Source organism: Mercenaria mercenaria, chromosome 3 (genome assembly GCF_021730395.1).
Source record: "Mercenaria mercenaria strain notata chromosome 3, MADL_Memer_1, whole genome shotgun sequence".
In the NCBI taxonomy this organism is placed as follows: Eukaryota; Metazoa; Mollusca; class Bivalvia; order Venerida; family Veneridae; genus Mercenaria; species Mercenaria mercenaria.
Genome location: NC_069363.1, coordinates 49,491,930 through 49,506,763, shown reverse-complemented (window position 1 = coordinate 49,506,763; position 14,834 = coordinate 49,491,930). Strand labels below are relative to the sequence as shown.

The following is a 14,834-nucleotide window of genomic DNA, read 5'->3' as shown; positions in this document are numbered from 1 at the left end:
ATCATAATATGAAGTTTTTAGGGCATGTTTGACTATGTATGTGTGATTTAAATCTTTTCTTGGCAGAAATAACTTACATTACATATATAGAATTTTTGCCTCTAAGATGTAACTTTTAATAAAGATATAGCATTTTTCTAGCACTTGTTTTTAGAAGTTTTCCTCTATAAGCATGACATGCATTGCCAATACTCCATTTATCAAAAACTGAAAAAACAAAAGAAAAAAAATTGCACCCCAATCACATTCATATAATCTATGAATATTAAATACAGTTCTTAGGATATGGTGGATAGCTAGTGAAACTTTTCCTGTGTTCCAATTCAAAGAAAATGTATCTCAATGGCAAATTTTACTACCCGATAAGATCAAAGGTAATAAAAAAATCCTTTACAAAATATTCTTTTCCACAGAAACAACAAAATGCTTTTTACCTCTGTTTTAGGGGGTGGGGTAACTGTGGTCATTATTCATTTTTCTGTGGCAAAAATGCAATAAAACTTGCATCTGAGGAACTCTTACTAGAAATCAGAAGAGTATGTTTTTTTCCCCCCCCCAAAGCATTCAGGTTTTAAAATTTCTTTTCAAATGCTTTTCTTTGTCTATTGCTGTTTACAAACACACTGATTTAGTCTTTATCACTTTCATAGCTATACCTTAAAATCCTCAATATCCTGAAGAACTGTATGACTTTAACACTATCTATTAAAATTGTTTTATCAAGGAAGACAAAAACAATTTGAAACACATCCCTTTTTCTTAAATTTTGCTGACACTTTACCCTTATTTGTCACTTTTCCCTTAATTTGTCAGAATATTCCTGAGCTTGTTTCTGACTGGTCTGTTGCTGGTAAAATCAATGTAACTTGCCTTTGTTGCTACTAAATTCAATAGAACTTGCCTATTTTGTTGCTGGTAAATTCAATGTTACTTCCATACTTTACCAGTTGCTGGTAAATTTGATGCAATTTGCCTGCTCTGTTGCTTGTAAATTCGATGTAACTTGCTTGTCATCTTGCACTGTTGCGTTTTACACAAGTTATCAAAGACCATTCTGAAATAAAATGTTTTAGCAAAATCATAACCTTAGGTAGTCTCACTGGCGCCAGATCAGAAAGAAAATGCCTCTGTACATGTTATACCCTACCCCTAAGTATTCTATAAGAACCATGGTCACGAACGGGAAAATATACTAACCCATTTCAATCACGTATTTCATACCTAAAACACGCAGTTCAGTAAATGTGTACTATTGATATTAAACAAGCGATAATTTATCTTCCATCGTGCACCAGTCACATTGTCTCAATATTCCATATTGCAGAGATGCTCCATATATTTTATGCTTTAGTCAACGTTACAGAAAAAACTTGCGTGAACTCCCCTAATGAACATCCGGTCTAGAGGTCACGGCAGTGTGCACATGTTAAACGAAATGTAAACAAAAGCAACAGAATGCAATATATTCACAGTTTTACGATAAGACTCGAAATGATGAATGAAATTCATCTTGTATATGATTTTGAATTTGAAATCATACATTAGTATACATCTATTCTGTTTATTTAATTCATTTTGCACATTTATGCTGCATATAAACATTTTAGTGTACACGTGTAGTAAAATGACGACTGACATACATTTTCACATCATCCAATCAGTGTGTCTGTAATCTAGACTGGAACTTCACCAGGGAAGTTCAAGCAAGTTTTTTGTGTACCTTTGAAAAAACTGTAAACTACATGTTGTTTTTCTAAGATAAGAGGTATCTAAGAAATGTGACCGGTACACAACAGAAGATAAATTTCCACTTGTTTAATAACAATAGTACACATTTACTGAACTGCGTGTTTTAGGTATGAAATATGCGATTCAAATGGGTTAGTATTATTTTCCCGTTCACGACCATTGTTCTTATAGAATACCTTGGGGTAGGATATAACATGTACAGAGGCATTTTCTTTCTGATCTGGCGCCAGTGGGTAGTCTTATCAAATTTTCCTTTTTTCTTACCATAATTTTTTAAAACAAATAACCCAGAATTTCGCAAAAAGGTAACTACAGTGGAACTTGTGAGTTTTGATACAAAAATTATAAGATATGATTATTCCGATATTTTTTAGGGAATTTAGGCCACTTTCTATTCAAATACTTTTTTTCATCAATGTAAAGAAATTCAAACACTTACATGTTAATGGTTTCAGAGACACGGCACGAAACTCTTGCAGACTCTTTCCATGTTGTATTATCTTTAAACTATGTTGTAGTTCTGATATTTCCCTTGTCAGGCTAATGCTGTCCTCCCATCAGGACCTTGTCAGGCTGATGCCATCCTAATGGCAGGACCTTGTAAGTCAGATGCTGTCATCGTGGCTGGACCTTGTGGGTCTGATGCTGTCATTGTGGCTGGACCTTGTGGGTCTGATGCTGTCATTGTGGCTGGACCTTGTGGGTCTGATGCTGTCATCGTGGCTGGACCTTGTGGGTCTGATGTCGTTCGACTGCAGGACCTCAGACATTTTTTCTACAGCTTTCCACATAATACAAGCCTTCAACTATTAACAAGTGTCATTTCTGAAATTGAACTATGCAAGTTGTTTTATTATGCTTTGATGACTAACTAGCAAATGCAATTTATATTACACCTAACATTATATTTTATGTACCACTTTTAGTAATGAGGCCCCTACATAGTTAAAAAAGTTCACTTGTATAAAAGAATATATTGCCTACCTTAAATGAATACCACATTTTGATTCAAGGAAAACGTTTTGCTCTCTTTTATGGAGGAATAAAGAGTCTATCTAATTTTATTTATGCTGGCTGCATCAATAAATGATGACATATCTATTAACTAACAAGTTCTTACTTGTTCCTAAGAAACAACAGAAAACCTCTCAATATAGAAATACTTGTGGGAGAATGTTATACATTATATGAAAGGAGTCCCCCATAGAAAGTTTTGTTAATTTGATTTACGAATATTTCTTGCAATTTAACTTAATGCTTAGCCTTACATTTTGAGAAAAAAAATTCAAACAACACCAAATCATAGAAAAGCATGAAAATTGAACAGCATATAAAACATGTATATTACTCTATAAAACAATTGTCAGTATACAAATATATACATTGAATTCTGAAAAATGACTGCATAAAGTGGCCACACTTTTGGACAGTTAAACCCCTCACTGTTACATGTCTTCGTTTTGATGTATTTGCAATAATGTCCCTATGCTGAAATGTTTATTTTTATTTCTTTACAAATGGCATTCATTTTTAAAGGGGGACAACTTTTTCAGTATATTTTAAGTATCCACTGTATGGGACAGTACGACAGAACATGTAATAGTCAGGTAGATTGTTGGTAAAGATGTTTGTTTATCAAATATTTCTGTGTGTTGATGATATACTCCTTAACCTTAAATTTAGCTTGCAATTGACGAAACTACCTTTGAATTAATTTCAGATCACATTTTAGTGTGATATAGTGTGGCCTTAATAATCATATTTTACAAATGATCTGTTCCTAAGAAACACTAACTATTTATTTAATAAAGGTCTCATGGTCATCAGTTCTAGAGTTTAATACAGTCGGGACTGCCTTAACGACACCCTGAATTTAGCGACTCCCTGTCATATGCGACCCTATTTTATGCTCCGGACGCAATTTACTATTAAAAGAGTCTAAATTAAGCAACCCCCTGCCTTACGAGACAAGCGACTGTGAAATCAGGCTCCCGAATCATATTTAGACCGTTTTCAGCGACTTTGAGATGCTCCCTCGCAAGACTTTACACGACAGAGTTACCGTTCTTTATCTCGCGTGAAGTTGTTTGAGACGAGAACTTTGTTTACAAAAAATGGCTGATGGAAAACATAAAAAAGAACTGTTTTGACATTAGAACAGCATGTTAAGGCACTTGAATTGCTCGATTAGGGAAAACCAGCGTATAAAGTCGCTGAAGAATTCGGAGTCGGTGCATAAATTAACTTTATTCCTGGTGAAACAAAAATATGGCGGTATTTAACAGGAAACGACGAAGTAAACACAGATTAAAGATGCAGTCAATAATCGAATAAATGTCAATGAACAATTAGTACACAAAAGTATAAATATCATAAACCTCATGAGCAGTGTGTAAATAAGTTCAAATGGAACATTTATATTTTACTGCTCTCCTTTATTTTCTTGCCAGATCATGAGCTTAAATTTGTTTTATCAACATCATACGAATGATGCAAATTATTTGAAATTTATATTTTATCAATATGCAATTAAAGAAATAGTATTTAATCATTTTCCACTCCTACCTTAAAAGAGGCCAATATATAAGTATCCGATATTCATGTACTTTAATTGGAACTAGAACTGTCACAGGAGTGACTCATACCCCCACCATACGGTCTTGTCACAGAAGAATGGCAACCATAAGAAATCTTAAAAATACTTAGTCTTTGGAGTACTTCATCCTGGGCTTCCACATGTAAGTAATACTAGTATAATACTAGTATTGTAATACTAGTAAATATATTAAATCTCTAATATTAGAGATACACTAAAAGTGAATACAAAAAAGTGTCTTACTGACCCATGTTACCACAGAAAAATGTATTTAGTTTTTACATAGGACTTATAATAAAAAAGTTAGAAAAATACCTAAAATATTGAAAATCTAAAAATAGGATTTCTAAAAATAGACTAATTCCTGGAATTTAAGGGGAAGAAACTCCATACAAAAGTTAAAAAAAGGTTACTTCCCTTTGGCTCTAAGCCAATCAGAATGAGATATAGTGAAAATACATCAAAATTAACCTTAAATTCTAGGTAAAAGGGGACACAATTCAAGAAAAATTAGTGTCAGAGTTATGCACCTTGTGTCACATGATGTGGGTGATGAGGTGGAACATCTATTTTAAGTTTGAATCAAATCCATTCAGTAGTAACTGAGATATAGTGAAAATACATCAAAATCAACCTTAAATTCTAAGTAAAAAGGGGCATAATTCATAAAAAAAATTGGTGTCAGAGTTATGCACTTTGAGTCACATGATGTGGGTGATGAGGTGGAACATCTATTTTAAGTTTGAATCAAATCCATTTAGTAATAACTGAGATAGAGTGAAAATACAGCAAAATAAACCCTAAATTCTAAGTAAAAGGGGACATAATTCATGAAAACTTGGTGTCAAGAGTTACGCACCTTGTGTCACATGATGTGGGTGATAAGGTGGAACATGTATTTTAAGTTTGAATCAAATCCATTTGGTAATAACTGAGATAATAGATTTCGGGACGCGACGGGACGGGACGGGACGCGACAAAACTGACTCCTATATACCCCCCTCAAACATGTTTGGTGGGGGTATAATAATATATGAAACCAGCGTCATCCTGTTAAGTGAGACTGTTTTAAGAGACTCCATGTCATATGTTACCTTTTTCGCTGCTTCCCAAAGTCGGTCTCTTAAAACAGTCTCGACTGTAGTTGAAGTCCCCTCTGTGCATTATTTCAGGTACAGACAGAAATCTGAGAAGAACATACAGCTTTTTATAACCCAGCTAGAAATCTTCCTTGCATAAAAGAAATCTCAATCCAAAGAGAAGTTTTGAACCCACAGCGATTGGAGGTCAGAGACCTTAACCACACAGCTGCCTACCTAGCTCCCTATTTAGGAAGCATGTCCAGAAGCATTATATGACAATGTTAAAATAATATAAAATTGAAGATTCATATATCATACTGATGTTATTAGTATATCTTCATGCCATAATGATGTCTATTGTTTAAAACAGGGTAGCTGTTGCTTACTGGTTTCGCTAGTAAGAATTAATATACAAACAAAATTTAATATTCCTTGCTGGTCAATTAAGAATGCATTTAATAGGTTTGGTGTTAAATATGTATGTAGTCTTATCATGTTACCTTCTGAAGATAAATACTTTGCTACAAGACCCCACAAATGCCCCTCTAGACAACATTTATGCCAAGTAATATTGTAATCCCTTGATGGAATTGACAGTCTCAGTTCTGGACCGGACAGGAAAAAAACCCTATTAACGTTTGAACTCCAATTGTGACCTTGACCTTTGAGCTAGGGGTCCGGGTTTTGTAGGTCTGCCAATACTAATTAAGGATATTCTGCAAGGTCTATTAGAGTCTTAAAGAGCAGGGAGACACTTTGTTAGGACTGCCACGTTTTTTTTGAGGTACAGTATTTTGTAAGGTCTTCCAGGGTCTTAAAGTGAAGGAAGATACTTTGTAGGGACTGTCAGGATCTTTTAGAGATGCAGTATTGTGTAAGGTCAGCCACAGCCTTAAAATGAATGGAGAAACATTTGGTGGACTGCCAAGGTCTTAGAGATACAGTATTTTGTAACATCTGGTCTGATTTCAGGCAAACATGATAATTTATTTAAATGTTTGGCTTTTTTGTCAAGATATATGAGTAATCTGTCTGGGTCTTTATTGATATGGATATTTCGTAAGGTCTGCCAGATTAAAGATACAATATTTTGTAAGGTCAGCCAGAGTCTTAAAGTGAAGGAAGACATTTAAAAGGTAAGCCAGGGTCTTATAGTGAAGGGAGAAACACTGTTAGGACTGCCAGGGTCTTTTAGAGATACAGTATTTTGCAAGGACTGTCAGGGCTTTAGAGATACAGTATTTTGTAAGGTCTAGCTGCCAGGGTTTTTAAGTGAAGGAAGACTCTTTGTAAGGACTGCCAGGGTTTGTTAGATATATAGACCTTCGTAAAGTCTGCCAGGGTCTTAAAGTGAAGTGAAACACTTTGTAAGGACTACCAGGGTCTTAAAGTGAAGGGAGAAACTTTGTAAGGACTGCCAGGGTCTTTTAGAGATACAGCATTTTGTAAGGACTGCTACAGTTTTAGAGACATGTTATTTTGTATGGTCTGCCAGGGTCTTAAAGTGAAGGCAGACACTCTGTAAGGACTGCCAGGGTCTTTTAGAGATACAGTATTTTTTTAAAAGTTCATCCAGAGCATAAAAAGTGATGGGAGACATCTTTTAAAGCGACTAACCCACACATTGTGAATTGCAATTTTATAAAATAATATATCACCCAAAGGCAAAATACTGCCACTGTTTCTTATATTTACATGAAACATAATGGTTGACCAGTTTATAGTTTCCAGAATTACGGGAACATTTGAATTTTTGCAGTTTTTCACATGTACTTTTATAAACCGTTACAACGGTTTATTTTGTAAACATTGATCAATATAGAACGAGACGCGACAGTATTTTTAGACGCTATCATCACGTAGACAGCAAATCAAAATAGCGCATGTAGTTTGGTGGGTCAATTTATATACTCGTCTACCAATTAGGGATGTCAGCATGATTTACTTTGCCTTATTTAGTTCAGAATCACTGAAGCGTACTAAATAACACTACCTAAATAGCGGACCGTTCCATTATTAACAGTACATGTAAAACATCGCTCGCCACAACACCAAACTATAGGTAGCGCACAGTATTATGGCGTTTAGAGGTGAAAACAACACAGAAACATGAAATTAAGTCATAAACACAAAGTTTACGATTTAGTTAGTGATTCCTAAAAGGTCCTAAAGGACAGGAAGACACTTTGAAAGTAATGCCAGGGTCTTTTAGAGATACAGTATTTTGTTAGGTGTGCCGTGGTCTTAAAGTGAAGGGTGACACTTAGTAAGGACTGACAGGGTCTTCATTATATGTAACATTTCGTAAGGTTTGCGCACAGTATTATGGCGTTTAGAGGTGAAAACAAAACATTAACATAAAATTAAGTTATAAACACAAAGTTTACGATTTAGTTAGTGATTCCTAAAAGGTCCTAAAGGACAGGAAGACACTTTGAAAGTAATGCCAGGGTCTTTTAGAGATACAGTATTTTGTTAGGTGTGCTGTGGTCTTAAAGTGAAGGGTAACTCTTTGAAAGGATTGCCATGGTCGTTTAGATATACATTATTTTGTAAGGTCCACCAGGGTCTTAATGTGAAGGAATACTCTTTCTTACGGCTACAAAGGTTTTTAAGAGATAAAGTATTTTGTAAAGTCTGCCAAGGTCTTAAAGAGAAGGGAAACACATTGTAAGGCCTGTCAGGGCTTTTAGAGATACAGATTTTGTGAAGTATGCCAGGGTCTTAAAGTGAAGGGAAACACATTGTTGCCATGGTCTTTTAGAGATACAGCATTTTGCAAGGACTAACAGGATTTTTAGAGATACAGTATTTTGTAAGGTCTGCTAGGGTCTTAATGTGAAGGGATACTCTTTCTTATGGCTTTCAAGGTCTATAAGAGATAGAGTATTTTGTTAGGACTTCCAGGGTCTTAAAGTGAAGGGAGACACTTTGTGAGGACTGCCAGGGTCTTTTAGATATACAATATTTTGTAAGGACTGAAAGACTGCAGGCTTTAAGAGATACAGTATTTTGTTATGTCTGCATGGGTCTTAAAGAGAAAGGAGACTCTTTCTTAGGACTGCCAGAGTCATTAAGAGATTCAGTATTTTGTAAGGTCTACCAGGGTCTTAAAGTGAAGGGAGACTCTTTGTAAAGACTGCCAGGGTCATCTTTTAGAGATACAGTATTTTGGAAGGACTGCCAGGGTTTTTAGAGATACAGAATTGTGTAAGATCAGCAAAGGTTTTTAAGTAAAGGGATACACTTTGTAAGGACAGCTTTGGTGTTTTAGAGATACAGTATTTTGTAAGGTCTGAAAGGGTTTTAAAGTGAAGGGAAACACTTTGTAAAGACTGCCAGTGTGTTTGACAGATACAGTATTTTATACTGTCTGCCAGGGTCCTTATGTAAAGGGAGAAACTTTGTAACAACTGTAAGGGCTTTAAGAGATAAAGGACTGCCAGGGTCTTAAAGTAAAGGCAGACACTTTCTAAGGACTGCCAGGGTATTTGAGAGATACAATATTTTATAAGGTCTGCCAGGATCTTAAAGTGAAGGGACACTCTTTGTAAAGACTGCCAGGGTCATCTTTTAGAGATACAGTATTTTGCAAGGACTGCCAGGGTTTTTAGAGATACAGAATTGTGTAAGATCTGCAAGGGATTTAAAGTGAAGGGATACACTTTGTAAGGACAGCAAGGGTGTTTTAGAGATAAGTATTTTGTAATGTCTGCAAGGGTTTTAAAATAAAGGGAGACACTTTGTAAGGACTGCCAGGGTCTTTGGGAGATACAGTATTTTATAAGGTCTCCCAGGGTTCTAATATGAAGGGCTTTAAGAGATACAGATTTTGTAAGGACTGCCAGGGTCATAATGTAAAGGGAGACACTTTCTAATGACTGTCATGGTCTTTTAGAAATACAATATTTTATAAGGTCTGCCAGGTCTTAAGGTGAAGGGAGACTCTTTATAAAAACTGCCAGGGTCTTTTACAGATACAATATTTTGTAAGGATTGAAGGACTGCAGGATTAGGAGAAACAGTATTTTATAATGTCTGTCAGGGCCTTAAAGTGAAGGGAGACTCTTTGTAAAGACTGCAAGGGTCTTTTTGAGATACAGTATTTTGCAAGAACTACCAGGCTTTTTAGAGATACAGAATTGTGTAAGATCTGCAAGGGTTTTAAAGTGAAGGGATACACTTTGTAAGGACAACCAGACTGTTTTAGAGATATAATATTTTGTAAGGTCTGCAAGGGTTTTAAAATGAAGGGAGACATTGTGTAAGGACTGCCAGGGTGTTTGAGAGATACAGTATTTTATAAGGTCTGCCAGGGTTCTAATGTGAAGGGGCACACTTTGTAAGACTGCCAGGGCTTTAAGAGATACATATTTTGTAAAGACTGCCAGGGTCTTAAACTGAAGGGAGACACTTTCTAGGGACTGCCAGGGTCTTTGATACAGTATTTTGTAAGGACTGCCAGGGTCTTTAAGAGATACAGTACTTTGTAAGGACTGAAGGACTGCAGGATTTAAGAAATACAGTATTTTGTAAGACCTGCAATGGTCTTAAATTCAAGGGAAACACTTCGTAAGGACTGCCAGGGTCTTTAGGACATAGTGTACTGCAATAATATTTAGAGACACAGTATTTTCTAAGGTCTGGGTCTTAATCAGGGTCTTAATGGGAAGGGATACTCTTTCTTAGGGCTGCCAGGGCTTTTACAGATACTGATTTTGTAAGTTCTGCCAGGGTTTTAAAGTGAAGAGAGACACTTTGTAAGGACTGCCAGAGTCTTTGAGAGATATAGTATTTTGTAAGGACTGAAGGACTGCAGGGCTTTAAGAGATACATATTTTGTAAAGACTGCCAGGGTCTTAAACTGAAGGGAGACACTTTTTAGGGACTGCCAGGGTCTTTGATACAGTATTTTGTAAGGACTGCCAGGGTCTTTAAGAGATACAGTACTTTGTAAGGACTGAAGGACTGCATGATTTAAGAAAAATAGTATTTTGTAAGGTCTGCAATGGTCTTAAATTGAAGGGAAAGACTTGGTAAGGACTGCCAGGGTCTTTAAGACATAGTGTACTGCAATAATATTTAGAGACACAGTATTTTCTAAGGTCTGGGTCTTAATCAGGGTCTTAATGGGAAGGGATACTCTTTCTTAGGGCTGCCAGGGCATTTAGAAATACAGATTTTGCAAGGTCTGCCATGGTCTTAATGTGAAGGGATACTCTTTCTTAGGGCTGCCAGGGTCTGAAAGGGAAGGGTGACACTTTGTAAGGACTGCCAGGGTCTTTGAGAGATACAGTATTTAGTAAGGTTTTCCAGGGTCTTAATGTGAAGGGATACTCTTTTTTTAGTGCTACCAGGGCATTTAGAGATACAGATTTTGCAAGGTCTGCCAGAGTCTTAATGTGAAGGGAGACATTTTGTAAGGACTGCCAGGGTCTTTTAGAGATACAATATTTTCATAAGGTTTGCCAGGGTCTTAAAGTGAAGGGAGACACTTTGAAAGGACTGCAAGGGTCTTTGAGAGATACAGTATTTTGTAAGGTATGCCAGGGTCTTAAAGTGAAGGGGAACAATTTGTAAGGACTGCCAGGGTCTTTTAGAGACACAATATTTATAAGGTCTGCCAGGGTCTTAATGTGAAGGGATACTCTTTCTTAGGGCTGCCAGGGCTTTTATAGATACTGATTTTGTAAGGTCTGCCAGGGTTTTAAAGTGAAGAGAGACACTTTGTAAGGACTGCCAGTCTTTGAGAGATATAGTATTTTGTTAGGACTGAAGGACTGCAGGATTTAAGAGCTACAGTATTTCATAAGGTCTGCAATACTCTTAAAAAGAAGAGAGACTCTTTCTAAGGAATGCCAGGGGGTTAGTGGTATTGTATTTTGTAAGGGTTTGCAAGGGTCTTAAAGTGAAGGGAGACACTTTGTAAGGACTGCCAGGGTCTTTTAGAGATAAAGTATTTATTAAGGTCTTCCAGGGTCTTAATCTGAAGGGATACTCTTTCTTAGGGCTGCCAGGGCTTTTAGTGATACAGATTTTGTAAGGTCTGCCAGGGTCTGAAAGGGAAGGGAGACACTTTGTAAGGACTGCCAGGGTCTTTTAGAGATACAGTAATTTGAAAAGACTACCAGGGATTTTAGAGATACATCATTTTTTTAAGATCTGCCAGGGTTTTAATGTGAAGGGTGACCTTTTCTAAAGACTGCCAGAGATTTTTTTAGAGATACACATTTTGCAAGGTCTGCCAGGGTCTTACAGTGAAGGGAGACACTTTTAAGGGATTACCAGGGACTTTTAGAGATATAGTAACTGAAGGACTGCCAGGGTGGTTTAGATGAATAGTACTTCATAAAGTCTGCCTGGGTCTTAAAATGAAGGCAGACTCTTTCTAAGGACTGGCAGGGATTTTAGAGATACACATTTTGTAAGGTATGTCAGGGTCTTTAAGTGAAGAGAGACACTTTAAACTTAGGGTCTTTGAGAATACAGTATTGTGGACTGCCCGGTGTTTAGATCATGTATTAAAAAGTTTGCCAGGGTTTAAAGTGAAGGGAGACACTTTGTAAGAACTGTTAGGTCTTTGAGAGATACAGTATTTTGTAAGGACTGAAGGACTGCGGATTAAGAGATCAGTAAGTGAAGGCTAAGAGAAGAGACTCTTTTTAAGGACTGCAGGTTAGTGATACAGTTAATGCAAGGCTCATGATTTAGAGATGTATTCAAAGTCTTCAGGTCTTAATGTAAGGATGCCTTCTAGGGCTGCCAGGGCTTTAGGTAGATTTTGTTAGGTTTGCAGGGTGTTAAAGTGAAGGGAGTCACTTTGTAAGGACTGCCAGGGTCTTTGAGAAATAGTTTTTGTAGGTGAAGGATCAGTTCAGATACAGTGTTTAAGTCTCAAGTCTAATGTGAAGGTATACTCTTTCTAGGACTGCCAGGGCTTTCAGTGATACAGATTTTGTAAGGTCTGTCAGGGTCTTAAAGTGAAGGGAGACACTTTGTAAGGACTGCCAGGGTTTTTGAGAGATATAGTATTTTGTAAGGACTGAAGGAGCAGGATTTTAGAGATACAGTATTTTCTTAAGGTGTGCAATTCTTAAAATGAAGGTGACTCTTTTCTAAGGACTGCCAGAGTTTGAGATACGCATTCGTTAGGTTGCCAGGATCTTAAGTGAGGGGAGACACTTTGTAAGGATGTCATGGTCTTTTAGAGATATAGTAATTGCAAGGACTACCAGGGATTTTAGATCCATCATTTTTAAGATCTGCCAGGGTTTAAAAAAAAGTGTGACTTTTCTAAGGACTGCCGACATTTTTTAGATATACACATTCTGCAAGGTCTGCAGGGTCTTAAAGTGAAGGAGACACTTTGTAAGACTGTCAGGGTCTTTGAGAGATACAGTATTTTGTAAGGACTGAGGACTCAGGTGTTTAGATAATAGTACTTCAAAAGTTGCCAGGGTCTTAAAGTGAAGGGCAGACTCTTTTAATTTATTATTTGTATCTTTGTGAGTTACGTCACACTAACACAATTATAGGTCATGGCGACATTCTTTATAGTGAGAAAAGCCCTGTTCCCCCAGGCATATTATCAGAGATGTAGAACCAGAACCTTCCGCACCAGTGATGCTTTATGAACAGTCAAGCCCAAAGGCGCCCCATCGATTAGGGCAAGTATTTGAAGTCAGTGTACCTTAACACTCGCACAAGGCCCATGCTCTTTCATAGGCTGCCAGGGATTTTAGAGATACACATTTTGTAGGTCTGCCATGGTTTAAAGTGAAGGGAGCACTTTGTAAGACTGTCAGGGTCTTTGAGAATAAGTATTTTGTAAGGACTGAAGGACTACAAGATTTCAGAGATACAGTGTTTCATAAAGTCTGCCAAGGTCTAAATGTGAAGGTATACTCTTTCTAAGGACTACCAGGGATTTCAGAGATACAGATTTTGTAAGGTCTGTCAGGGTCTTAAAGTGAAGGGAGACACTTTGTAAGGACTGCCAGGGTTTTTGAGAGATATAGTATTTTGTAAGGACTGAAGGATTGCAGGATTTAAGAGATACAGTATTTCATAAGGTGTGCAATAGTCTTAAAAAGAAGGAAGACTCTTTCTAAGGACTGCCAGAGTTTTAGTGATACTGCATTTCGTTAGGTTTGCCAGGATCTTAAAGTGAGGGGAGACACTTTGTAAGGACTGTCATGGTCTTTTAGAGATATAGTAATTTGCATGGACTACCAGGGATTTTAGAGATCCATCATTTTTTAAGATCTGCCAGGGTTTTAAAGTAAAGTGTGACCTTTTCTAAGGACTGCCAGACATTTTTTTTAGATATACACATTCTGCAAGGTCTGCCAGGGTCTTAAAGTGAAGGGAGACACTTTGTAAGGACTGTCAGGGTCTTTGAGAGATACAGTATTTTGTAAGGACTGAAGGACTATCAGGATAGTTTAGATGAATAGTACTTCATAAAGTCTGCCAGGGTCTTAAAGTGAAGGCAGACTCTTTCAATTTATTTTATTTTTATTTTGTTGAGTTTAACGTCGCACTAACACAATTATAGGTCATATGGCGACATTCCAGCTTTTATAGTGGAGGAAAAGCCCAGGTTCCCCTCCGTGCATTATTTCATCACGAGCGCGCACTGGGTAGAACCACCAACCTTCCGCAAACCAGCTGGATGGCTTCCTCACATGAAGAAGTCAACGCCCCAAATGAGTTCGAACCCACATCGATGAGGGGCAAGTGATTTGAAGTCAGTGACCTTAACCACTCGGCCACAGAGGCCCCCCAGACTCTTTCAAAGGACTGCCAGGGATTTTAGAGATACACATTTTGTAAGGTCTGCCAGGGTTTTAAAGTGAAGGGAGACACTTTGTAAGAACTGTCAGGGTCTTTGAGAGATACAGTATTTTGTAAGGACTGAAGGACTGCAGGATGTAAGAGATACAGTATTTTGTAAGGTCTGCAAGGGTCTTAAAGAGAAGAGAGACTCTTTCTAAGGACTGCCCGTGTTTCAGTGATATAGTATTTTGTTAGGTCTGCCAAGGTCTTAAAGTGAAGGGAGACACTTTGTAAGGACTGTCAGTGTCCTGTTAGAGATACAGTTATTTGCAAGGCCTCCCAGTGATTTTAGAGATACAGTATTTTTTAAGGTCTGCCAGGGTCTTCATGTAAAGGGATGCTCTTTCTTAGGGCTGCCAGGGCTTTTAGAGATACAGATATTGTAAGGTCTGCCATGGTCTTAAAGTGAAGGGAGTCACTTTGTAAGGACTGCCAGGGTTTTTGTGAAATATAGTATTTTGTAAGGACTGAAGGACTACAAGATTTAAGAGATACAGTATTTCATAAAGTCTATCAGGGTTTTAATGTGAAGGGATACTCTTTCTAATGGTTGTCAGGGCTTTTAGAGA

General features: G+C 37.2%; 1 long non-coding RNA gene across 1 annotated transcript in view; it reads right to left on the bottom strand.

Moving 5' to 3' along the window:
* Nucleotides 1–642: 642 nt before the first annotated feature.
* Nucleotides 643–14,834, bottom strand: part of LOC128555618 (uncharacterized) — a 54,244-nt gene continuing 40,052 nt past the window's right edge. Inside the window, exons 2-3 of the long non-coding RNA XR_008370210.1 lie at nucleotides 2,189–2,574; nucleotides 643–1,054 (exon numbers count right to left, since the gene is read on the bottom strand). This is a non-coding gene — a long non-coding RNA (uncharacterized LOC128555618). The remainder of the gene's footprint in view (nucleotides 1,055–2,188; nucleotides 2,575–14,834) is intronic.